Here is a 25,575-nt window from a genome sequence, read left to right on the forward strand (position 1 = left end):
CCAAGATGGCGGCATAGATAAACACCGGAGATTGCTGCCTTGCACAACCACGTCAAAAATACAACTAAAAGACGGAATGGACACCATCCAGAACCACAGAAAGGCTGGCTGAGTGGAAATTCTACAACTAGAAGGAAAGAGAAAATTATACTGAGACTCAGAGGAGGTACAGTGCAGAAGTAAAATACAAAGTTGTGGAGGTGCATGCGGAGGGGGCTGGCGGCTGAGGACGTGGTTGTCTTTTTCAATCGGGAGGGAATCTCAAGCTCTGAGCTCCAGTTCCTGGCGAGTCTCTGGGGACCCAGACTCATACCGGGAGAAACTGGACTGTCTGGCATCAGTAGGAACTCGAGGGCAGCTTTCTCTCGGAGGCGCTCGCAGCAATTGCCCGGGCCTCTGAGGGCAGGACTGAGAGCAGCCATACTGCTCGCTCCGCCCGCCCTGTTGATCCCCTGGGACCCTGCCCCGCCCAAGCCATGCACGGAGGCTTTTGCATATGAAAGGCCCGGCCCTTTGTAATCTGAAAATTACTTAACAAACTTCAGCTGCCCCAAGGCCCCAGGGCAACTTTCATTGCTTTACAGCTGGTTTCTGCTGGGTAGCCTCAGGCAGAGGCTAGATTAGCACCTCCTTAGATCCAAGAATCAGTGTACCCAGTGGTCAGAGTGGGACCATCCAATTACAACTCATAAGATCCATAAGGACACACTCAGGGGGCAGATTCAGTGAGCACCAAAGCCCCACTGAAGCAAGTCTTGCCCCAGAAGGGTGTCTTCAGCACAAAGGTTCTCCCACCGTAGACACAGCTGATTCTCACAGCCAATTGGCCTGGAGGTCAATTCCTCCCAGTGATACCTACAACAATCAAGGCTGAACTACAACAAGACTGTGCACAAAGCCCACAAGGGGGTCCACCAAGAATGTCTACCTCAGGTAATTGGGGAGGCTGAGCCACTGGGCCCTATAGGACACTTAGCACAGAAAGCCACTGTATCGACACAGCGAAGCATAAAAAATGCCGAGACAAAGAAACAGGACACAAATGACAGAAATGGAGGAAAGCAAACTACTGGATATAGAGTTTAAAACCACACTTCTAAGGTTTTTCAAGAATTTTCTAGAAACTGCTGATAAATTTAATGAGACCCTCAAGAAATCTAGTGAGACCCTCGAGGTTGTGATAAAGGACCAACTAGAAATTAAGCATACACTGATTGAAATAAAGAATATTATACAGACTCCCAACAGCAGACTAGAGGATCGCAAGAATCAAGTCAATGATTTGAAATACGAAGAAGCAAAAAACACCCAACCAGAAAAGCAAAATGAAAAAAGAATCCAAAAATACAATGATAGTGTAAGGAGCCTCTGGGACAACTTCAAGCATACCAACATCCGAATTATAGGGGTGCCAGAAGAAGAGAGAGGGCAAGATATTGAAAACCTATTTGAAGAAATAATGACAGAAAACTTCCCCTACCTGGTGAAAGAAATAGACTTACAAGTCCAGGAAGTGCAGAGATCCCCAAACAAAAGGAATCCAAAGAGGACCACACCAAGACACATCATAATTAAAATGCCAAGAGAAAAAGACAAAGAGAGAATATTAAAAGCAGCAAGAGAAAGACAGTCAGTTACCTACAAGGGAGTACCCACACGACTGTCAGCTGATTTCTCAACAGAAACTTTGCAGGCCAGAAGGGAGTGGCAAGAAATATTCAAAGTGATGAATGCCAAGAACCTACAACCAAGATTACTTAATCCAGCAAAGCTATCATTCAGAATTGAAGGTCAGATAAAGAGCTTCACAAATAAGGAAAAGCTAAAGGGGTTCATCACCACTAAACCAGTATTATATGAAATGCTGAAAGGTATCTTTTAAGAAGAGGAAGAAGAAGAAAAAGGTAAAGACACAAATTATGAACAACAAATACACATCCATCAACAAGTGAATCTAAAAATCAAGTGAATAAATAATCTCATGAACAGAATGAACTGGTGATTATAATAGAATCAAGGACATAGAAAGGGAATGGACTGACTATTCTTGGGGGGGAAAGGGGTGTGGGAGATGCGGGAAGAGACTGGACAAAAATCGTGCACCTATGGATGAGGACAGTGGGTGGGGAGTGAGGGCGGAGGGTGGGGCGGGAACTGGGAGGAGGGGAGTTATGGGGGGAAAAAAAGAGGAACAAATGTAATAATCTGAACAATAAAGATTTAATTAAAAAAAAAGAAAGAAAGAAAAACCAATTAATATATGGTAAATAAATAAATAAATAAATAAATAAATAAAAATCAAGTGAATAAATAATCTGATGATCAGAATAAACTGGTGATTATAATAGAATCAGGGGCATAGAAAGGGAGTGGACTGACTAGTCTTGTCGGGGAAAGGGGTGTGGGGGATGTGGGAAGAGCCTGGACAAAAATCGTGCACCTATGAATGAGGACAGTGGTGGGGGGGTGAGGGCGGAGGGTGGGAGGGGAACCGGGAGGAGGGGAGCTATGGGGGAAAAAAGAGGAACAACTGTAATAATCTGAACAATAAAGATTTAATTTAAAAAAAATATGCAAATCTACCAAACATAGGAATGACTGGTGGAACAACTGGTCCCTACGATGTGCACTGACCATCAGGGGGCAGACGCTCAATGCAGGAGCTGCCCCCAGCCTGTAGGCCCTAGGCCAGCCAAGACGGGTGCCAGCAGGGACCCCCAATCACCCTGCTGGTCACCCCGCAGAGGGAGGTGACCGGCGGGGGGGGGCAGGGGTGGTGCCAGGCAGTGGGCAGCGCCAAGTCGGCCAAGGCAGGTGCAAGTGGGGGCCCCCCCATCACCTCGCCAGTCACCCCATAGATTGGCCCTGATTGTCGGCCAGGCCTAGGTACCCTACCCATGCATGAATTTTGTGCACCGAGCCTCTAGTATACATATATTAACTGTGTGACCTTAGGTTATTTAATCTCTCTGAATCTTTATTTCTTATTGTTTTTGGGTTCTGTGAAGGTTTATTTACATAGTGGAGGCCCGGTGCACGAACTCATGAACAGGTGGGGTCCCTTGGCCTGGCCAGCAATCGGGCCGATTGGGCCCTCTCTCCCAGTCCCGATCAGGGCCAGCCACTGGGAGGGACAGTGGGAGATAGCTGTCCAAGGGAGGTTGGCTGTGGGAGCACACTGACCACCAGGGAGCAGCTCCTGCATTGAGCATCTGCCCCCTGATGGTCAGTGTGCATCATAGCAACCGGTCATTCTGCCGTTCAGTTGAATTGCATATTAGCTTTTTATTATATAGGATAAGTTTAATAACTAATCACTATTATATACACAATCACTGATATATCTACACTAATAAAAGAGAAATATGCAAATTGACTGTCACTTTGTGACACCCACCAGCCAATCAGGAGTGAGTATGCAAATTAACCTGGCAAAGGTGGCGAGTTAATTTGCATGCACAGGCGCCAAGCGGCCTGCATCCCAGGGACAGGCATCCTTGGGAGCCAGGCTGCTCTGAGCCTGTTGGTTCATGCATAGGCCCGGAGCAGCCGGGGTCCCGGAATGACCCCCAGCCGCTCCGGGTCTACGCCGAGCAGCCAGGGGCAGGGTAAATGGTTCCACCCCGCTGCTGCTTGTGCATGTGCCAGCACCAAGCGGCCTGCATCCCAGGGACAGGAGTCCTCAGGAGCCAGGCCACTCTGAGCCTGTAGACCTGCACGTAGGTTCGGAGTGGCCGGGATCCCGGAATGCCCTCGGCCACTCCAGGCCTACGCTTGCAGTCGCTGAGCGGCTGGGGGCAGGGCGGGAACATCCCTGGGACCCAGTCCCCCATGGCAAGCAAGCAGACAGCAGGGTCCTGCTTGCCCCTGGCCATGGCAGCGAAGGGCAAGCAATCCCCCGCAGGGTCCCCACAGAGAGCAGACACCAGGACCTGCAGTGGCATCAAACAGGCAGGTCGGCAGAGAGCAGAGAACCATGGGGAGCAGGCCTAAGCCATCAGTAGGACATCCCCTGAGGGCTCCCAGATTGGAGAGGGTGCAGGTCAGGCTAATGGATCCACCCTCCCACCCACGTGCACTAATTTCATACACTGGGCCCCTAGTGTATATATAATATATATAATCATTATTTTAAGTGAGACACATTCATATATATATATATATATATATATATATATATATATATATATATCACTTAACACCATGCCTGGCACTGTGTAAACAAATTCTGAAGCATTATCAGGAAGGCCCATTGATAATGATAGCTATTACATTAGATTCTTCATAGTACATCAAATCTCCTTGTTAATGCTTTTAATGTCTTTCTTAATTTTAAATAGCTAGCCTTCTTATCCATATAATTCTTCATCATATGTTTGAAAATCATAATTACTAAGCTACTCCATGGTTCATCTCTCTTCTTGATGAAAAAAAATAAATGGAAAAACCCAGATTTTTAACAACTACCTGACTGGTGATTTTACACTTACCTGCTTGATTTCATTAATGTGTGTCCTGTACTAATCCATCCCAAAAAGGCAAAGCTCATGCCTGGTGTTTTTTTGCTTTCCTTTTGTTTTGTTTCTGATAATGGCAAGATTATTAGAATGAAAGTGATAGTACACTCTCAGAGAGACAGAGAACAGGCAGGATACAGGACAATGCTGCTCACTGCTCCCTGGTTGCAAGTCTTGTAGGGACCCTTACAGTTCAGAAGAAAAGAATGCAAAAAGCACGTGTCCAAGAGAAGGGGGTTGATCCAAGGAGGGTGCCATCTTGTGCCTGCCTGCTTTTCCTCAACCCTGAATCATGAGAGCTACCTCAGGACAGGGTACTTCATTAGAGCTTAAGAAAAAGCTGTTTAGTGAATAGATGAATAGATATTATATCTGTTCAGTGACTGGCCTTCCTGTAAATGGGTGGTTCTCAGTGAGGGATAGGGTGTAGAGAGAAGACAGGTTGTCATACAGGATATAGGTTGGCATATCTGAATCACCTGCGATTATTTTTTTTTTTTTAGTTACCTGACACTTTCTCCCGAGGTCATATCATACCAGAGCTTACAATGTGCTACTTCAGGGGCAAAAAGGCCCACTTCACCCAAAGTACACGTCATACAACCAGCATGGTAATAGAAGTTTCATTAATAGGACACAAAGCCTTTCAAACATAATCAGAGATAAAGGTTGAAGTACAAATATCTTCCGCCAGTATGATGTGCTAGAAACACCACTGACTAGACTAGGAGTTAACAAAGCTGACCTTTAGACCTGCCTTGACTTTGGATATGGGTATGTGACAGGAAGGGAGGATTGTCATAAGTACACGGGCTACTGAGTGTCCAAAGGTGTGAAAAAGCAGAGCACAAGCAGGGACAAGCACAAATGGGGTAAAGTGTTTAAAACTTCATCTTCAGAATTTTGCTAGCATCAAGATTTTTGCTTCCTTCTCTTGGGCCCATCTGCCTTCTGCTCTCAAGGTTGAAAAGGCCACAGGTCATACTGCCCAGATTTAGGATCTGCCTTGTCAATCAGGATCTGACCACTGGGGTGCCTGGTCAGCCTGGGTGAGGGGCTGATGGCCGTTTTCAGGATAGCCACGCCCCCCGGTGACCCAAGCTCCCAGCCTCTCCTTTTTTTCTTTTTTTTTTCAGTGCCTCCTTGAGCAGAAGTCAGGGTGGGCTGGAAGCAGGTATCTGGGATTTATTTATCTTCTATAATTGAAACTTTGTAGCCTTGAGCGGAGCCCAGGGCTGGCCAGGGCAGGCGGGAAGCTTGACTTCCTCCATCGCCGGGGGCAACCCAAGCCTCCTGCTCACTCTAGTTCCGTGGTTGCCACATCTTAATTGGTTTAATTTGCATACTCGCTCCTGATTGGCTGGTGGGTATAGCAGAGTGACGGAGTGATGGTTAATATGCATGTTTCTCTTTTATTAGTGTAGATAGTATTCTAGTGAATGTATGTTTCAGAATTTGTTTACACATTCTACTATTGGTGGATAGTTGGCTTGTTTCCAGTTTCAGTCTGCTATGAACATTGATGTGTGTGTCTTTTGGTGTACATGTGCACCTATTTCTGTTGCCTGTATGTCTAGGACTAGGATTCTGATAACTTACTTGGTGGTATGTGTATCTTTACCTTTATTATATAATGTCAAACTACTTTCTAAAATGACTACCAATTTACATCCTGACCAGCAGTGTTAGAATCCTCGATACCTGGTACTGTCAGAATTTTTTATTTTAGCTGATCTTGTGAGAAGTAGCATCACATCATCATTCTAATATGCATTCTTACACTATTTTGGTGGAAGAGGTACACTTTCTTTTTAGTATTTGTTCTTCTTTAACATTATTCTGATGACATCTTTCCTACTTGCCAGCATGAATTCATTATTTATTGCTGTGTAGTAAGTTATATCAAAAAGTAGTGCCTTAAAACAATAAACATTTATTATCTCGCCCACTCATTTGTAGGTCAGAAATCCAGGAGCGCCTTAGCTCAGGGTCTTTCATGAAGCTGCACTCAAGGTATCTATCAGGGCAGTAGTCATCTGAAGGCTTATCTGGAGCTGGAGGATCCACGTCAAAGGTGGCTCATTAAACTTGTTGGCAATTGGCAGGAGGCCTGTTCCTTGCCACAGGGAGCCTCCACAGGGCTGCTTGAGTATCTTCATGACATAGTAGATGATTGCCCCAAAGTGAATGATTCAAGAGGGAGATAGAGAGGTAGAAAAGAGGAAATCACAGTGCTTTATAATACCTGGTCTTGGGAGTCACTTCTGCCATATTCTATTCATTAGGAGATAGGCACTAAGTATAGCCCACGAACAAGGAGAAGAGAATTCGGCTCCATTTCTTGAAGGATGGAATACCAAAGAATTGTGGACATGTTTCAAAATCACCAAACAACACAGTTTTAAATCTCTTGATTTTCACCATTTGGCAAGCACCAAAGTCATCATATTTCAGGAATCAAGATTTAAAATGACTAGACAGAAGTTTGTTTAAAAAATAGGAAATCTCGAAGTATCTTCTCACAAAACACTTGCTAATTACACAGGAAATTCTAATAACTTTACAGTGGAAAAATTTAGCAAACACAATCTTGACCAAGTTATCAAAATTAACATCATCAATAATAAGACACATCATGTGACTTCCAATATGATGCATTGAGGACACATAACATTATGTCTGTGGTATTCTTGCCTAAAAGGCATAGCAAATTTAACCATGGGGAAACCTCTGATAAGCTGAATCCAAGTTGATGAACTGTCTATAAAAGAACTGGTTGTACTCTCAATAGTGTCAAGGTTATGAAAGACAAGAAAGGCTGAGAGATTGTCTCAGGTTAATGGAGACTTAAGAGACAGAACTGAAAACAAGGTGTGACTCTTAGTACATTTATAGATAACTGGTGAAATTTGAATAAGGCTAGTAGACTAGTTTAAAGAGTATCAACATTAATATCCTAATTTTAATAACTGAACTTTAGGTGTATAAAATGTTAACATTTGAGGAAGCTGGGTGAAGAGTGTATAGGAATTCCTGTGTGAGTTTTGCAACTTTTGATCAATCTGAAATCATTTCAAAATGAAAACAAAAAATAAAAATTATTATAAAAATATGTCTGAATTAAAGGATTAATGAAAAACTGTGAATGATATGGTCAGATCAGAAGCTCACTAGTCTCTTATAGGAGTATCTACTGAGAAAAACTGGGGTGTTTTCTATATGGCTTTCATCCTTCCTGTCTTCTAGTCCTAGGCCCTTCTGGTGACACCCACAGCAGCTATCTGTCTAAAACATATCATGTCACTATCTTTCTTTAACTGTCAGTTGTTTCTCATATCTTAGAATAAATACATTTCCTAGCAAAACATAAACAAAAACAAAAAACCCTTACTTGAATCCTTGGCCATGACTACATGGAATTGAGCACATTCCCTAAGACATGTCATGAGTCTTCCACCTCCAGATCTTTGCATACACTATTCCCTCTCTTTTGTTGGAAAAGTCCTGACTTTTCTTGGAGATTAATCTCCAAATGTCTATTTTCAGAGCTTTTCTGAACCCTTTTTTTCTCCAAATAGAGTTGTTATATCCTGTGCTTCCTACAGCACTTGGTAAGAGATCTCCTTTGTAGCATTGGTTGTACTGTGTTGTGAGTAGGTGCTTTATATATCTGTTGCTGTTGTTTTTAAGTACTCTTCTTGCTTTTCTTAATGGAAAAGCTTCTAGAGAGCAAAATCTAAACTATACTCATTCTCATTCTCAGCACCTGGCACAGAAACAAACAAATGGTAGGTAAATTAGTCCTATGTTAAAAAAGAAAAAAAAAACTCCAAAATTAGCATCTTAAGTGGTCAGGAGTCCAAGAGCAACTTAGCTGGCTGGATTTAGCTCAGTCTCACAAGACTCAAATCAAGGTGTCAGGCAGGGCTGCAGCAATTCAAAGGTTTGACTAAGGCTGTTGAATCTGCTTCCAAGATAGCTTACTCACATAACTGTTGACAAAAGGCCTCAATTCTTCTTCAGCTCTTGGCAGAGGCCCTTAGTTCCTCACCACATGGGCCTTTCTAAAAGTCACTGACTGTCCTCATGACATAGCAACTGGCTTCCTCAGAGCAAGTGGTCCAAGAGAAAAAGCAAGGCAGAAGCCACAATCTTTCTAATAATTCATCTCAGAGGTGACATACCATCACTTTTGCCATATTCTATTAGTCACACAAAACAACCCTAGTACCGTAAATGTGGAAGGGCACTACACAGGGCATGCATACCAGGAGACAGGGATCATTGGGAGCCATCTGAGAGGCTGACAACCACAATAGGCACACATTCAATGACTAAATGGATGGATGGATGAATAGAGTGACCTCATCTGTCCATATCCCATAGCACTTAGTGATCAAAGAGCCAAATGAATTAATTTATCTAAAGGCAGTCTTGGCTATAATAAAGTCACCCCCAGACACTGATTAGGATCACAAACAGAACATCAGAGAAGTTCCTATGCATTATTCACCCTGACCAGAGGGACCTTGTCATTTTTTCAGGAATATGAATTGAGACCAGGAAAGACAAGCAATTGACCTTAGGTCACTCAGGAGATCAAAGGACTCCTTGTCCCATGAGAGTTACCAGAGTGAGTTTTAAAGGACCACAACTTCTAGGTGCTGTTGAGTTGTTTAGGAAGCTGAATTTTCTCCTATCTTATTTATTAAAGGGAGATTCATGGGGTTAGGGATGACCAGCTCATAGCACATCAATACGTAATACGTTAAGATCTTTACTTTTCTAATTTGGGATAAGACACACTTTCCCGCAACATCCTAATCTCTGGTATAAAAGCAGAACAAATAACTGGCCATCCATGCAGATTTTAATAGATGCTTCTCACATTACTTAATAGTTGTGCACATGGCTTTATACCTTCATCTTATCTTTTTGTCTCACACTAGCCCCCAGTATGAACTGTCTCTTCCTTAATTTCTAACTTCAACCTATTGTAAACCAGTTATTCTAGTTCCAGCCAAGCATCTGCTCCTTCAAAAAGTTTCCCTGATCATTTCATCCAGACAGTTTTCTTTTTATTGGACAAACCCTATCTCCCAATTTGTTCCACTCATAACATTTGAAGGGTTTTTTAGTATTTAAGTACTTGCAGGATGTGTCATGCATATTTTTATTCTCTGCTTCCCAAAATAAATATTGCTTAAATAAATAGATACATTTTACTTCCTTTAATAGAGTAACATCTAAAAAGAGCTCTTTATTCTTGATAATCCTCAGATAAATACTTTTGTAGTATTCAAACTATTTTATTTCTTTTTTTTATTGCTTAAAGTATTACAAAGAGTATTACATATGTCTCCCCCCCCCCCCCGCCCTTGACACTCCCCTGGCCTCCCCTACCCCCCGGTGTCTTATATCCATTGGTTATGCTTATATGCATGCATACAAGTCCTTTGGTTGATCTCTTACCCCCCTTCCTCCTGCCCTCCCACCCTCCCCGGCCTTCCTGCTGTAGTTTGACAGTCTGTTCGAGGCAGCTCTGCCTCTGTATCTATTTTTGTTCATAAGTTTATAATGGTCTTTATTATCCAGAAATGAGGGAGATCATGTGGTATTTTTCCTGCATTGACTGGCTTATTTCACTTAGCATAATGCTCTCCAGTTCCATCCATGCTGTTGCAAATGGTAAGAGTTCCTTCTTTTTTACAGCAGCATAGTATTCCATCGTGTAGATGTACCACAGTTTTCTAATCCATTCATCTACTGATGGACACTTAGGCTGTTTCCAGATCTTAGCTATGGTGAATTGTGCTGCTATGAACATAGGGGTGCATATATCCTTTTGATTGGTGTTTCTGGTTTCCTGGGATATATTCCTAGAAGTGGGATCACTGGGTCAAATGGGAGTTCCATTTTCAGTTTTTTGAGGAAACTCCATACTGTCTTCCATAGTGGCTGCACCAGTCTGCATTCCCACCAGCAGTGCACAAGTGTTCCTTTTTCTCCACATCCTCTCCAGCACTTGTCGTTTGTTGATTTGTTGATGATAGCCAGTCTGACTGGTGTGAGATGGTACCTCATTGTTGTTTTGATTTGCATCTCTCAGATGATTAGTGACTTGGAGCATGTTTTCATATGTCTCTTGGCTTTCTGAATGTCCTCTTTTGAAAGGTGTCTATTTAGGTCCTTTGCCCATTTTTTGATTGGATTGTTTATCTTCCTTTTGTTAAGTTGTATGAGTTCCCTATAAATTTTGGAGATTAGGCCCTTATCAGATATGACATTGGCAAATATGTTTTCCCACACAGTGGGTTTTCTTGTTGTTTTGTTGATGGTTTCTTTTGCTGTGCAGAAGCTTTTTATTTTGATGTAGTCCCATTTATTTATTTTCTCTTTAGTTTCCAATGCCCTAGAAGCTGTATCGGTGAAGAAATTGCTTCGGCATATGTCTGAGATTTTGTTGCCTTTGGATTCTTCTAGTATTTGTATGGTTTCCCTTCGTATATTTAAGTCCTTTATCCATTTTGAGTTTATTTTTGTGTATGGTGTAAGTTGGTGGTCTAGTTTCATTTTCTTGCATGTATCTGTCCAATTTTCCCAACACCATTTATTGAAGAGACTATCTTGACTCCATTGTATGTTCTTGCCTCCTTTGTAAAGTATTAATTGAGCATATTGGTTGGGGCTGATTTCTGGGCTCTCTATTCTATTCCATTGATCTATATGTCTATTCTTGTGCCAGTACCAGGCAGTTTTGAGAACAGTGGCTTTGTAATACAGCTTGATATCTGGTATTGAGATCCCACCTACTTTGTTCTTTCTCAGGATCGCTGCAGCTATTCGGGGTCGTTTTTTATTCCAGATGAATTTTGGGAGAGTACGTTCTAGGTCTGTGAAATATGTCATTGGTATTTTAATGGGAAGTGCGTTGAATTTATAGATTGCTTTGGGCAGTATGGACATTTTAATGATGATGATTCTACCAATCCAAGAACATGGTATGTTCTTCCATCTCTTTATGTCTTCCTCCATCTCTTTTTTCAACGTCCTGTAGTTTTCTTAGAAGAGGTCTTTTACCTCTTTAGTTAAGTTTATTCCTAGATAGCTTAATTTTTTGGTGCGATGGTAAATGGGATTGCTTTTTTAGTCTCTCTTTCTGCGCATTCACTATTGGTGTATAGAAATGCCATAGATTTCTTGGCGTTAATTTTGTATCCTGCTACATTGCCGAATTCTTTTATTAAGTCTAATAGTTTATTGATGGAGTCTTTAGGGTTTTTTAAGTATAATATCATGTCATCTGCAAATAAGGACAGTTTTACTTCTTCTTTTCCAATTTGGATGCCTTTTATTTCTTCTTCTTGTCTAATTGCAATGGCTAATACTTCCAGTACTATGTCGAACAGGAGTGGTGAGAGTGGGCATCCCTGTCTTGTTCCTGTTCTTAGGGCAAATGGTGTTAGTTTTTGTCCATTAAGTATGATGTTGGCTGTGGGTTTGTCATATATGGCTTTTATTATGTTGAGGTATGATCCTTCAATTCCCACCTTGCTGAGAGTTTTTATCAAAAATAGGTGTTGAATTTTATCAAATGCTTTTTCTGCATCAATTGATATGACCATGTGGTTTTTTTCTTTCAATTTGTTTATGTGATGTATCACGTTTATTGATTTGTGGATATTGTACCATCCTAGCATCCCTGGGATAAATCCTACTTGGTCGTGGTGTATGATCTTTCTGATGTACTGCTGGATCCGATTTGCTAAGATTTTGTTGAGGATTTTGGCATCTATGTTCATGAGGGATATTGGCCTATAATTCTCTTTCATTCTGTTGTCTTTACCTGGTTTTGGTATTAGGGTGATGCTGGCTTCATAGAATGAGCTTGGAAGTGTTTCTTCCTCTTGGATTTTTTGTAGTAGTCTGAGGAGGATAGGTTTTAGTTCTTCCTTGAATGTTTGGTAAAACTCCCTTGTGAAGCCGTCTGGTCCTGGGCTTTTGTTTGCTGGAAGCTTTTTGATGACTGCTTCAATTTCTTCCATAGTTATTGGCCTATAGAGATTTTTAGATTCTTCCTGATTAAGTTTTGAAATGTTGTATTTTTCTAGGAATATGTCCATTTCCTTCAGGTTGTCTAGTTTGTTGGAGTAGAGCTGTCCATAGTATTTATTAACAATCATTTGTATTTCTGTGGGGTCTGTTGTTATTTCGCCTCTATCATTTCTGATTTTGTTGATTTGGGTCCTTTCTCTTTGCTTCTTGGTGAGCCTGGCTAGAGGTTTGTCAATCTTGTTTATCCTTTCAAAGAACCAGCTCTTGGTTTCATTGATTTTCTGTATTGTTTTTTTGGTCTCTATGTCATTTATTTCTGCTCTAATCTTTATTATCTCCTTCCTTCTGCTCACTCTGGGCTTTTCTTGTTGCTCTCTTTCTAATTCTTTGAGATGTAGATTTAGATAATTTACTACCATTTTTTCTTGTTTGTTGAGATAGGCCTGTAGAGCTATAAACTTCCCTCTCAGGACTGCTTTCATTGCGTCCCAAAGGTTTTGGATTGTTGTGTTTTCATTGTCATTATTTTCCAGGATGTTTTTAATTTCTTCTTTGATCTCATTGGTAACCCAATCAATATTTAATAACGTGCTATTCAGCTTCCAAGTATTTGAGTATTTTGAGTTGTTTTTATTGTAGTTTATTTCTAATATTATGGCCTTGTGGTCTGAGAAGATGCTTGGTATGATTTCAATCTTCTTGAATTTGGGGAGACTTTGTTTGTGACCCAATATGTGGTCTATTTTTGAAGATGTCCCATGAGCACTTGAGATGAACGTATATTTTGTGGCTTTGGGGTGAAGTGTTCTGAAGATGTCAATTAAGTCCATCTGATCTAGTGAGTCATTTAGGATTGCTGTTTCTTTGCTGAGTTTTTGTCTAGCAGATTTATCCAGTAATGTCAGTGGTGTATTAAAGTCCCCTACTATGATTGTATTGTTGTCGATCTCTCCCCTGATATCTTCCAGGAGTTTTCTTATGTATGTGGGTGCTCCTGCATTGGGTGCATATATGTTTATCAGGGTTATATCCTCTTGTTGTATTGATCCCTTAGTATTATGAAGTGGCCTTCCTTATCTCTTGTTATAGCCTTCACTTTGAGGTCTATTTTGTCTGATATAAGTATTGCTAGCCCAGCTTTTTTTTCATTTCCATTTGCCTGAAAGATATTTTTCCATCCCTTCACTTTCAGTCTGTGTGAGTCCCTTCTAATGAGGTGGGTCTCTTGTAGACAGCAAATATATGGGTCATGTTTTTTTTATCCATTCAGCCACTCGATGTCTTTTGATTGGACCATTTAGTCCATTTACATTTAAAGTTATTATTGAAAGGTACTTGTTTGTAGCCATTTCAATTTTTTTTGTGTGTGTGGCTGTTTTGTTTCTGGGCTCTTTAGTTCTTCTTTTTACACCAGTCCCTTTAGCATTTCTTGCTTTGCTGGCTTGGTGGTGATAAACTTCCTTAGCCTTTTTTTGTCTGTGAAGCTTCTTATTTCCCCTTCAATTTTGAATGATAGCCTTGCTGGATAGAGTATTCTTGGATTCAGTCCTTTGCTTTGCATCACTTTGTAAATTTCTGTCCATTCTTTTCTGGCCTGATGTGTTTCTGTTGAGAAATCATTTGATAATCTGATGGGGGATCCTTTGTAGGTAACTCTCTGTTTCTCTCTTGCAGCCTTTAAGATTCTGTCTTTGTCTTGTACATTTGCCATCGTTATTATGACGTGTCTTGGTGTGGGTCTTTTGGGGTTCATCTTGCCTGGGACTCTCTGTACTTGTGTAACTTTTTTCTTCCCCGTATCTGGGAAGTTTTCTGACATTATTTCTTCAAATAGATTTTCTAATCCTTGCTGCTCTTCTTGTCCTTCTTGCAGCCCTATTATGCGTCTGTTACTTCGTTTCATGTTTTCCCGAAGCTCCCTTAGGCTCTCCTCCTGCTTTTTAATTTTTTTCTCCAGTTGCTGTTCAGATTGAGCTTGTTTCTCTGCCTTATCTTGTAATTCACTAATTCGGTCCTCTGCTTCTTCTAGTCTGCTGTTGAAACTTTCCATGGTGTTTTTGATTGTAGCTATATCACTTTTCATTTCTTCCTGATTCTTGCATAGATTGTTGATTTTCTCATCTATGCGGTGAATGAATTGTACAACCATTATTCTGAATTCTTTTTCTGTCATGTTGCATGCTTCAACTTCATTAATGTCCTTTCTTGGTGAGTCCTCATTTTCTTTCCTCTGGGTGTTGTTTCGTCTCTTCATTCTGATTATCTCCCGATGGTTCAAACGTCGAGTTGCGTGGGCCTGGGCCATGTGCAGTGGGAGCCTCCCACCACCCTAGTGTCACTGAAGAGCTCTGACACTAAGATGTGTGGTTGTTGTGGGTTGGTGGGAACCAGGCTCGCTCAGAGTCAGTGTTGTCAGCGCTCAATGTGGCCTCATATGCGCCCTTAGAATCAAGGACCCTGCCTGCACCGTGCTGAAACAGAGACCCCCCTGAAGCGTGTTGAAGACCAGAGCCCCCTAGCATGCGCCAGGAGTCAGAGTTCCCCAGAATCCAGTATCAGAGTCTCTGTTGCTTCGCGCAACCTTGCCTTGAGAATCAGGGTCCCTGTGTGCCCTTGCACCAGGAATTGGAGTCACTGGCTCTTAGTATGAATGCACAGGAAATCAGGATCTCAGGCGCAGGTGAAAAGAAACACAGTCAAGTCATTGGTGCTTGGTGCTGCCTCCTGCCCAGAGAATCGGGGTCCCTGGGCCTGTGATACGCGGGACAAATTCCCGGTGTTCGCGTGATTGCTCTCAGCCCAGGGCTCCAAAGCTGGCAGTGCGCATAGGCTCAGTTCCTGGGGTTCTCGCGTTTGCTCCCAGCCCAGGACTCCTGAACCCGGCCCTATGCGGGATCAGTTCCAAGGTGCTCGCGCACTTCCAGGCTAAAGTTCCTGGAGCGCTGAGGCCCTGGCAAGGGGTGGGTCTATCAGTTAGTTACTCTGGCGCTGCCCGCAAGCCTGTGGGAAGGGGGGATGGGCTCTGTTACTCACGGATCTGCCGCAGGGATTTCTGAACTTTTGGTGTCTGCAGAACTGTAGCTATGGTCACAGGTCTCTGTCCCCAGTGGCTGCAGGGTCCTGGTATGCGTCTGAGATCAGACTGGGTGGTGCTGAGGCCAGGATCGTAGTCTCAAGCAGCTCTGTTTCCCAAGATGGCGTGGTCGCCATGCCTGTGTTGGCCGCCCAGGAGTGTCCATGCAGGGAGCGGGACTCCCCCGCCTAAGCCTGCCCGGTTTAGCAGCCCCTTAGAAGACCTGCAGAATCTAACTGTCCCTAGCTCATACACACACGCCACACACGTCCACACACTCCTCTATCACTTCCTTGCGCTCTCACACTCTCTACCTCCCTACCTTCCTGCTGGTCGCCATTTTGGAAAGCCTCAAATGCTATTTTATTTCTTATTTACTTACTTACTTAAGAGGGAGAGAGAGAGAGAGAGAGGGTGATCAATGTGACAGAGAAATATCGATAAGCAACCCCACCAAGGATCAAAGCCACAACCTAGGTATGTGCCCTCATCGGGAATAGAACCCGAAATCCTCTGGTGCCTGGGATGATGCTCCAACTGATCCACACAGGTCAGGGCATATTCAAACTATTTTTAAATCTTTTGTTTGTTTTATAGTTTGTTTATTTTGCTTATTGTGTTGGTTTCAGAATTTTAAAATTATTACACTCTTGAATGAAGGACATTAATGCTGTAAAATTAACAAGTTATACATGTGCAGTGTTGATACTCATCTCCTTTGACAAAGTTAAGTTCACTAATCAGATTCACTTCTAAAGACTTCTGAAAATGTGTGTCATGCTTATGGGTGGCCACATGCCAGAGAACTGAATATGTACTGTGAAAAAAAAAAAAAAAAAAAAAAAAAAAAGGAGGCTCAGCTCTGGGAGGAAACCCTTACTAGGCAAGAGAGCTGAGCATGTGCAAGGCTCTGTATTCAATGAAGGAGGGCAAAGAAGTACAATTTTGGAGATGTTGAAGGGAATGAAGAGAAAGGAGGAAATTAAAGGAGAGAGGGAAGTCTTAGCACATTCAGGAGCTTACCCAGAATCCACAAATGGGAAGGGTCTACTCAAGGAATGATATCTTTTATTTATTTATTTTTATTTTTTCTATTACCATTTATCCCCTCTATGCCCTCTTCCATTCCCACCCTCCAGTCACCCCCGCAATCACCACACTGTTGTCCATGTTCATGAGTTCTCTCTTTTTTTTTTTTCTTTTTGCTCAATCTCTCCACACACCCCACCAGAGCTGTCTGCCTGCTCTCTATCTACGAGTCTGTCTCTATTTTGTTTGGTAGTTCACTTTCTTCATTAAATTCCAAATATGAGTAAAGTCATATGGTACTTGTCTTTCCCTCAACTGGCTTATTTCACTTAGCATAATGTTCTCCAGGTCCATCCAGGCTGTCTCAAAGGGTATAATTTTTTTTCCTTTTTACAGCAGAGTAGTACTCCATTGTGCAAATGTACTCTAGTTATTTTATCCACTCATCTACTTGGGCTGCTTCCAAATCTTGGTTCTTGTAAATAACACTATAATGAACATAAGGGTACTAGTACATATAGTCTTAAGAATTAGTGTTCTGGGTTTCTTCAGATATATACCCAGAAGGGGAATCACTGGATCATAAGGCAGTTTCATTTTTAATTGTTTTTTATTTAAATCCTCACCCGACAATATTTCAATATTTTTCCATTGATTGTTTTTTTGTTTGTTTGTTTTTTAGAGAGAGTAAAAGAGAGGAGAGAGAGAGAGAGAGAAACATCAATGTGAGAGAGACACATTGACTGGTTGCCTCCTGAATGTGCTCCAACCAGGGCAAGGGAGTGAACCTGCAACTGAGGTACATGCCCTTGACGGGAAATCAAATCTGAGACCCTTCAGTCTGAGGACTGACACTCTAACCACTGAGAAAAACCAGCCAAGGACATTTTTAATTTTTTTAAATATATTTTTATTGATTGTAGAGAGAGGGGGGAAGGGGAGGGAGGGAGGAAAGGAAGAAAAAAAGAAGGGAAGGAGGGAGGGAGAGAGAGATGAGAAGGAGAGAGAGAGAGAGAGAGAGAGAGAGAGAGAGAGAGAGAGAGAGAGAGATGTGAGAGAGAAACATCACTCAATTGATTGCCACACACACCCTGACTGGGTACCAAACCAGAAAACTGGGCATTTGTCCTGACTGGGAATTAAACCCGAGACCTTTTCATGCAAAGGATGATGTTCAACCAACTGAGCCGCACCAGCCATTGCCAATTTTTTGTTTTTTGAGGAAACTCCATACTGCTCTCACAGTGCTTGCATCAATCTACATTCCCACCAATAGTATACAAGGGTTCCCTTTTCTCCACATCCTCACCAACACTTGTTGTTTGTTGATTCATTAAATATAGCTGTTCTGACAGGTGTGAGGAGATATCTCACTGTGGTTTTAATTTGCATTTCTCTGATTATTAGTGACATTGAGCATTTTTTCATATGTCTATTGGCCATCTGTATGTTCTCTTTGGGTAATTTCTAATTCAGATCCTTTTCCCTTTTTTTAATTGTATTGTTTGTTTTTGGGGCGTTGACTTTTATAAGTTCTTTATAAATTTTGGATATTAATTCCTTATCAGATGTATTATTGCTGGATATGTTTTCCCATTCAGTGGGTTGTCTCTTCATTTTGTTGATGGCTTTCATTTGCTATGCAAAAACTCTTTAGTTTGATGTAGTCCCCATTTGTTTATTTTTTCTTTTGTTTTCCTTGCTTGAGGAGATATATCAAAAAAATATTGCTATGAGAAATGTGTGAGATTTTACTGCCTATGTTTTCTTCTAGGATTTTTACAGTTTTGAGTCTAACATTAAAGTCTTTAATCCATTTTGCGTTTATTCTTGTGTGGTCTAGTTTCACTTTTTTGCACTTATCTGTCCAATTTTCCCAACACCATTTATTGAGTAGACTATCTTTAGTCCATTGTAGGTTTTTGCCTCCTTTGTAAAATATTAATTGACTATAACGGTGAGGATTTATTTCTGGGCTCTCTAATTTATTCCATTGATCTATATGTCTGTTTTTATGCCAGTACCATGTTGTTTTGATTACTATGACCTTGTAGTATACTTTGATATCAAGTAGCATGATTCCTCCAACTTTGTTCTCCTTTCTCAAGATTGCTGTGGCTATTTGGGGTCTTTTATGGTCCATACAAATGTTTTTGAAACATTTGTTCTAGTTCTGTGAAATACACCATTGTTACTTTGATAGAAATTGTGTTGAATATGTAGGTTGCTCCGGGTAGTATGGACATTTTAATGATGTTAATTCTAAGGAAGGACATCTTTTAATCAGAGCACATTCCAGGGTCCTACTGGCATCTCTTTACCAGGCCCCACCCTTTCAGGATGCTCCAACCTAGATATCACTCCTCACACTCAGTGACTCCTGAGATTTCAGCACCTTACCTGACATATGTCCTGGCACCTGCATCAGAATTATAGGTTTGGATTTTTGAGAGCTAGTGTGGTATGGTGGGGGTCCAATGGGCTTGGAAGAATTCTGGCTCTGCTTCTTAGAAGCTGGCAAATTGCTCCATCTCTTGTAGCCTCAGTTTTCTTATCTATAACTTGGGGATGATAATGATAATACCTAATGCAAGTATTATTGTGGACAACAAGTATTGTAGGTATCACGCATTGTTGTGGGGATTACATATTAGTAGATACTCAATAAATAATAGCTATGAAAAGCAGTGTAGCATGGTGGTTAAAAGCATGGGTTGTGAATGTAAACCATTTGGGTTTGAATCTTTGTTTCATTATCTACTCTCTGTATGACTTATTTTCTCTATTCCTCACTTTCCTAATCTATCTCAAAAAGTTTATGAAAGGATACGAGGGTTATAAATGTAGTGTCTATGACATAAAAAGCATTCAGTAGATGGAAATAGTGCTAGTATTAGTAGTAGTTGTTGTTGTTATAAAAGAGGCAGTGGTGGGCCAGTTAAGACTGCATACTCTAGTGCTGAACTACCTGGGTTCAGATCCTGGTTCTATTCTTTACCAGCTGTATGATCCCTGTGTCTTCATCCTCCCATCTGTAAATTGGGTATAGTAATATTATCTAGTTCATAAAATTAAATAAATTTATATGTGTAAAGTATCTAGATAATGTTGGTGCATAGTAAACAATAAACGCTAACCATCCTATATAATATAATAAAAGTCTAATATGCAAATTGTCCCCTTCGACCTGAGACTGGGAGTTCGACTGGTCACGATGATGTGTGCTGACCACCAGGGGGGTGGTGTGGAACATGGTGGGTGTCAGCGATGCGGGGCTGGCAGCAGGCAGCAGTGGAGGCACTACCGGCCCCAATAGTCCCTGACAAGAGCAGGACCACAGCAGGATGATGGAGCAGGTGAGTGGGTGGCACCAGGCCAAGGTGAGTGTGAGCAGGGGCCCAGGTGCTGCCCAGGGCCCAGAGGTCATCTGGGACCTGCCTTTCCACACCAGACATTTGTGCTTCGATCGCTGGCCAGGCCTAGGGACCGCACCTGTGCACAAATTCCATGCACCGGGCCTCCAGTTATTATGATAAATTCCAATCAGTCATAGTTCCTATTTTTATGTAATTCTGTGGGTAATTTTAAAGCTTGTATTTTGTACAATTACATAAACTTATGTATTCTGTGTATTATATATTCTGTGGTGATTAACCTTCACTACCAGTTCCCTTGGAAAGAAGCCAGGCTTTTCGATTGTAAAAGGTTTTCAACTGGATCCCAGCTGACCATCTCTTCAGTGTCTATGTGCACAACAGATGGTGAGCTGCATTTTTTAAACATTCTCTCCAAAGAGAAGACTGTAAAATTCTCAAAAAAATTAAATGCAAAAAGAAAAGAAAAGAAAAATTAAATGCCCTCATTACAAAAGTGTGCCACTGTCTGGGCTCTCTCAGCCCACACCTTAATAACTGGCACTGTGGAGTCCCTCAGGAAAGGAGGCGGCCTCATCATCAAGCAGGTTGGAGAGTCTCTCTGTGTGCTGCAGACTGTGGTTTTCAATGACACACCAAAAGCCAGTCACTTCCACTCACATTTTTCCTTTGCTCTCCAGCTGTACTGCAGTAACAGTACAAGTTGTTCATTCAGATACCGGAAAGGCTGACAGTTCAGGAAACCTTTTTTTTTTTTTTTTACATTTCTTTAGCCAATAATCTTGCAGCACAGTGATGTCACCTAACAGTTATGCAGTATGACTTAACTGTTGGATAGGTGACAGGAATTCCACTGACACCAAGATCACAATGAAACTGCTTAGCTGCTAAATTAGTCATATTGTACATTACCAATAAGTCCTTTTTAAAGTATGATTAACTGCCAGTTCAAACAGCATTGCTGTATAATTAGGGAAGTCCGGCCCCATCACTCAGAGTTGACAGAATCACATCCAGTTATTCCAGTGTCTGGATAATGTAAATGATGTGGTTATTGAACATCATAGGCCACTTGAAAAGGGACACAGTATGAAAAGGAAACACTTGTTATCCTCTATTTTCAGGGGAAATTTTGTACAATATTTCCTAGACTGTATCCTAAAATGTGCTATTTATAGCTCTTGATGCTTTTCTCAATCCAAAGAGAATGATAATAGGATTCTATTCCTCAGTGAAACAGGAATTATTTAGTGTTGTTTTCTTTTTCTTACACAAGCTGGTCTCTGTCCTACAATTCAACTGAACTGCACTGTGAATGAGACTTTTTACTGACCACAAACCACGAGGTAGATATCACTTATTCCACATTATCAGTTGTTAAAATAATGCTTGAATTTTCCCATTTAAAAAGTATATGCGTGTTAAAGCCCTGGCCAGTGGCTCAATGGTTAGAGCATCAGCCAATGCACCGAAACATTGCTGGTTCAATTCCTAGTCAAGGACACGTACCTGGATTCTATCCTGGGCCAGTCAGGTTGCATGTGGGAGGCAACCAATCGATGTGTCTCTCTCACATCAATTTCTCTCTTTCTCTATCTCCGCCACCCTTCAATCCCTTCTGGAAAAAAAAAAAAAACAATGGGAAAAGTATCTTCCAGTAAGGATTAACAAATAAAATAAAATAAAATAAAAAGTAGATGTGTGTTAGAAACAATTTGGGAAATGCTAAAAATAAAAATAGAGGAAAACCCCCACAATCTCACCCTCCCAAGACAGCCCTAACTAAAACTTTGTAAATTTCTTCTAGTCTCATTAAACAATGAATACAACAAACTCCTTGGCTGGCAGTGTGGTGGCTGCTGAGCACAGAAAGATAAATACTAGTCAGTTTCTATCCTTCTCCCTTAGGAAGCACACAGCTTAATGTAATGGAGCATCTGAATACAAAAGATATATGTAGTGTAGGGTGGAGAGAGCAGAATGTGGAGTGCAGGAGATGGAAGAGATTATCAGGGCAGATGAGAGAGATCCTAGAGCAGGGCTACTCAAAGTGTGGTTCATAAGGTGACACCAGATCTTACTAGTTACCTACAGAATCTGAGAGAAAGCATTTAAAACTTTTGGAGCAATTTGACAGAGTAATTATATATCTTTTGAATCTCATAATAAATTTTTAAATTGGACCAGCATTTTTCATGTTTTTTATTTCATTTTTGTTGCATTGTTTATTACATTTTCAAAAATCAGTCCACAGTGGATTACAAATGAAAAACTACTCTGTCACTATAAATAGTTAGAAAACCACTGCCCTTAGGGACACAATAGCCTAGCTAAGGGCAGGATAACCAACCTTCCTGGTTTGTGATAAGCATGGCAAAGTCCCAGACAAATTGGGATGAGTTGGCCACCTTACAATGTTTAATTCCAAGAAAAATCTAGCTGCATAAGAGAATAGATCAGGTGAAGGGGAAGCAATTATTAAAGAAATACAAAAAAGAAAGTTTCTCTGAGCCAAAGAGAGATTTTAGTCTTTAGGTCAAGAGGGTTCATCACTGGGCAGGTAAAAGTATTGAAAAGAGAGCCACAGCTAGCTACATCCTGATGTATTTTCTACATTCCAAGTATCAAGATAAAATCCTGAGATTATACACAGAGCAAGTAGAAATGAACAAAATAAATTAGTAAAGTGCTAAAATACAATATTAATAATATTACATTCTTTTAACAAAAAGATATTTGTTTTAGCTTTCTAAGAAAAAAAAAGAAATAAGGAGTAATTGTCCTTTATATACAAATATAACAATGAGGATAATAAATGAAAATAGAAAACAATACCACAAAGGAGGAAAATGCAAACATGTTAACACTATTAACATAATTTTTTTTGATTTGGCATAAAATTTGACTTGACGTTTCCTAGTTGGTGATGGTGACATTAGGAATCACAGTCATTCAAATTGCTGTTATTATGATGAAGGAAGAAGTATATAAGTTTCTCAACAAGATATTTTTTTCTGGCACTTAAATCTAAAATTCTCCCAAAGAGTGTAATATTGGGAATATCAGTGGTGTGATAGACATTGTCCTCAGTACGTTTCTATAGCAAATGTAGGAGTGAATTTTACATTCATGTTTCCTTTGGGTTCCCTCATTAAAGTCAGTGACTTCAAGACATATGAACAGATGTCAGCCAAAAGGCCTTATTTGATTCAAGGATAGAACCTAGAGTACCCTAGAAGAGAAGGTGAATAGTATGTCATATTAGTTTTCCTGAATATTATTTTTCTCAGCCAGACTAATGTAATAACATAATGTAACAACATAACTGCAAGGAGTTACTCTTGTGGTCTTTGTGCTGACTGGAGGTATGTAAAAATTCCAGTTTCAAAGAAAATATATTTATATTTTGTGTACCCAGCCCTTTCAGCACTTGTTATGAATACTGGACAACAAATTTGTGTGAAATTAACCCTGGCTGGTGTGGCTCAGTTGATGGGGTGTCATCCCATGCACCTGAGGATTCCCAGTCAGGGCACATGCCAGGGTTGTGGACTCGACCCCTGATGGCATGCAAGAGGCAGCCAATCAACGTTGCACTCTCTCATATCGATGTTTCTCTCTTCTCCCTTCCTCTCTCTCAAAAAAATAAATCAATAAACTGTTAAAAAATAAAATTATCTTTTATTTTTTTAAAAATTGTGTGAGATTAGGCTGGTATGCTTCACATAATAAATATTATTTTAGAAGATACAGTGTTAGCACTTATTAATTTTATTTCTCCTCTGGTATGCTCAATAAATGTAATAAATATTGTAACACTTTTATTAATGCAAATGAAATTGCTTATCAAAATATTGTTACAATACCCAGTCCTAATAATTTTAAGATAGAGAAACTTCTTTCATATGCCATCAGTATAAGTGAACAAAAATCAGTTTGCAAATCAAATATATAGGTATATTTATAAACACATTTTGTAAAATACATATTTGTATAAACCTAATATTTATAAATGCATAAGCATAGAAAAAAGCACTAAAGAGATAATAGAAATATTAATCCTATTTATCTCTCAGTATCAGGATTTGGGTAATTTTTATTTCCTTTTTTTTATTTGTCCATAGGTTTGAATAACTTGTATCATCTTTTCAAAGAGAAAGACAATATTATTATTGTTGTAGTTAAAGGCATGTGGGGTGGGAACAAGTGATGTCTGTATATCATCCCTAAAGCACATCACCAGGTGATCTTCCTGCACCACCAACTTCCTCTTGCATCATAGTTGTCCTTTAATGATTTACATGATGATAGTAAAGTTTATATGATAGATAGTTTAAGAAAGAGTGCAATGTGGGTTGGAGACAATCCCCAAATTTGCCTTGTTAGCAGCTGTGATTTTGGACCAATTTTTACACTTTTAATTTTCTGGATCCTATTCTTCAAAATGGAGACTAGATTGTTGTGAGCATAAAATGAAATTGCTGACACATAGAAAACTGCCTGGAATAAAACCGGTACTTGATAAATATTTCTTTAATTGCTCACCCCATTCCTAAATGAATTTGTCCTGGTTCCAAAGACACCAGTTCTCTTCCCTGCATAAGCCTGGTTTTGGTCCAATAAAAGTAATGGAAGAATAAGGAAGCCCATGGTCTCTCTTCCCACGTTGCCTAGTTAGGAGTAGAGAATGAGAGAAAAAGGAAGGCTTATGGAGGGTACGCTGAGTGTGTTATGTGGGTTCCTTTGGTTAAGGAAGGCTCCGGATTTTCCCAAACACTTTAACATCTGTGAAGTCTCAAGTTTCTACCTTTATATTAATGCATTTGTCCCTTGAGAACTATCTTACATTATGTCATCATTCACCCTAAAACAACTTCTTTATTCCTTTTTTATCTTCACAGACTCCTACTTTGACATAAAAGTTCAGTTGGTTATGTGATTACCATGGGCCACATGTTACTTCATTTCATAGCATTTGGGGCCCTAAAAATGTAAATTATATTTTTCCATCACTTTATCTACATGTCAAAATATCTCCAATCTTTATTTTTTATATTAATTGGTTTATAGTCAGTCTCTCTGATAGATGCTAAGCATGCCTAGTTAAATGAGCCTTTATCAATGTGGAGAAAATTAAACTGACAGATAAGGAAATGGAGGTCTCTAATTACCAAGCCCCAGTTTTGAAAATTTGACTAGGTTTACCCTTCTAGAAAGAATATAATTGCATTAAATTTATAATGCAGAACAGCATTCCAGTACAAGAATGTTTCTGGATCTATGACATGTTCCCTTGATAACTTTGCCTCAATAGTTCAGTCAGAGATAGTTAAGCAATTACACAGACTTGAGAGTGGGGCCTCTCTTCCAATGATCTATTGTCATTGGATTGCACGACAAAGGGTTCTGTTTTCCTACTTTTTTCTTTATCATGTGCCAATTAAACCTTTTTTTCCCTCACTCCCTTAAAACCTCACCTTTTCTCTTTTAAGCTTTTGTTTCCATGACATGAAAACTCAAAGCAGGC

The sequence above is a fragment of the Myotis myotis genome, unplaced genomic scaffold (genome assembly GCF_014108235.1).
Source record: "Myotis myotis isolate mMyoMyo1 unplaced genomic scaffold, mMyoMyo1.p scaffold_m19_p_2, whole genome shotgun sequence".
NCBI lineage: Eukaryota > Metazoa > Chordata > Mammalia > Chiroptera > Vespertilionidae > Myotis > Myotis myotis.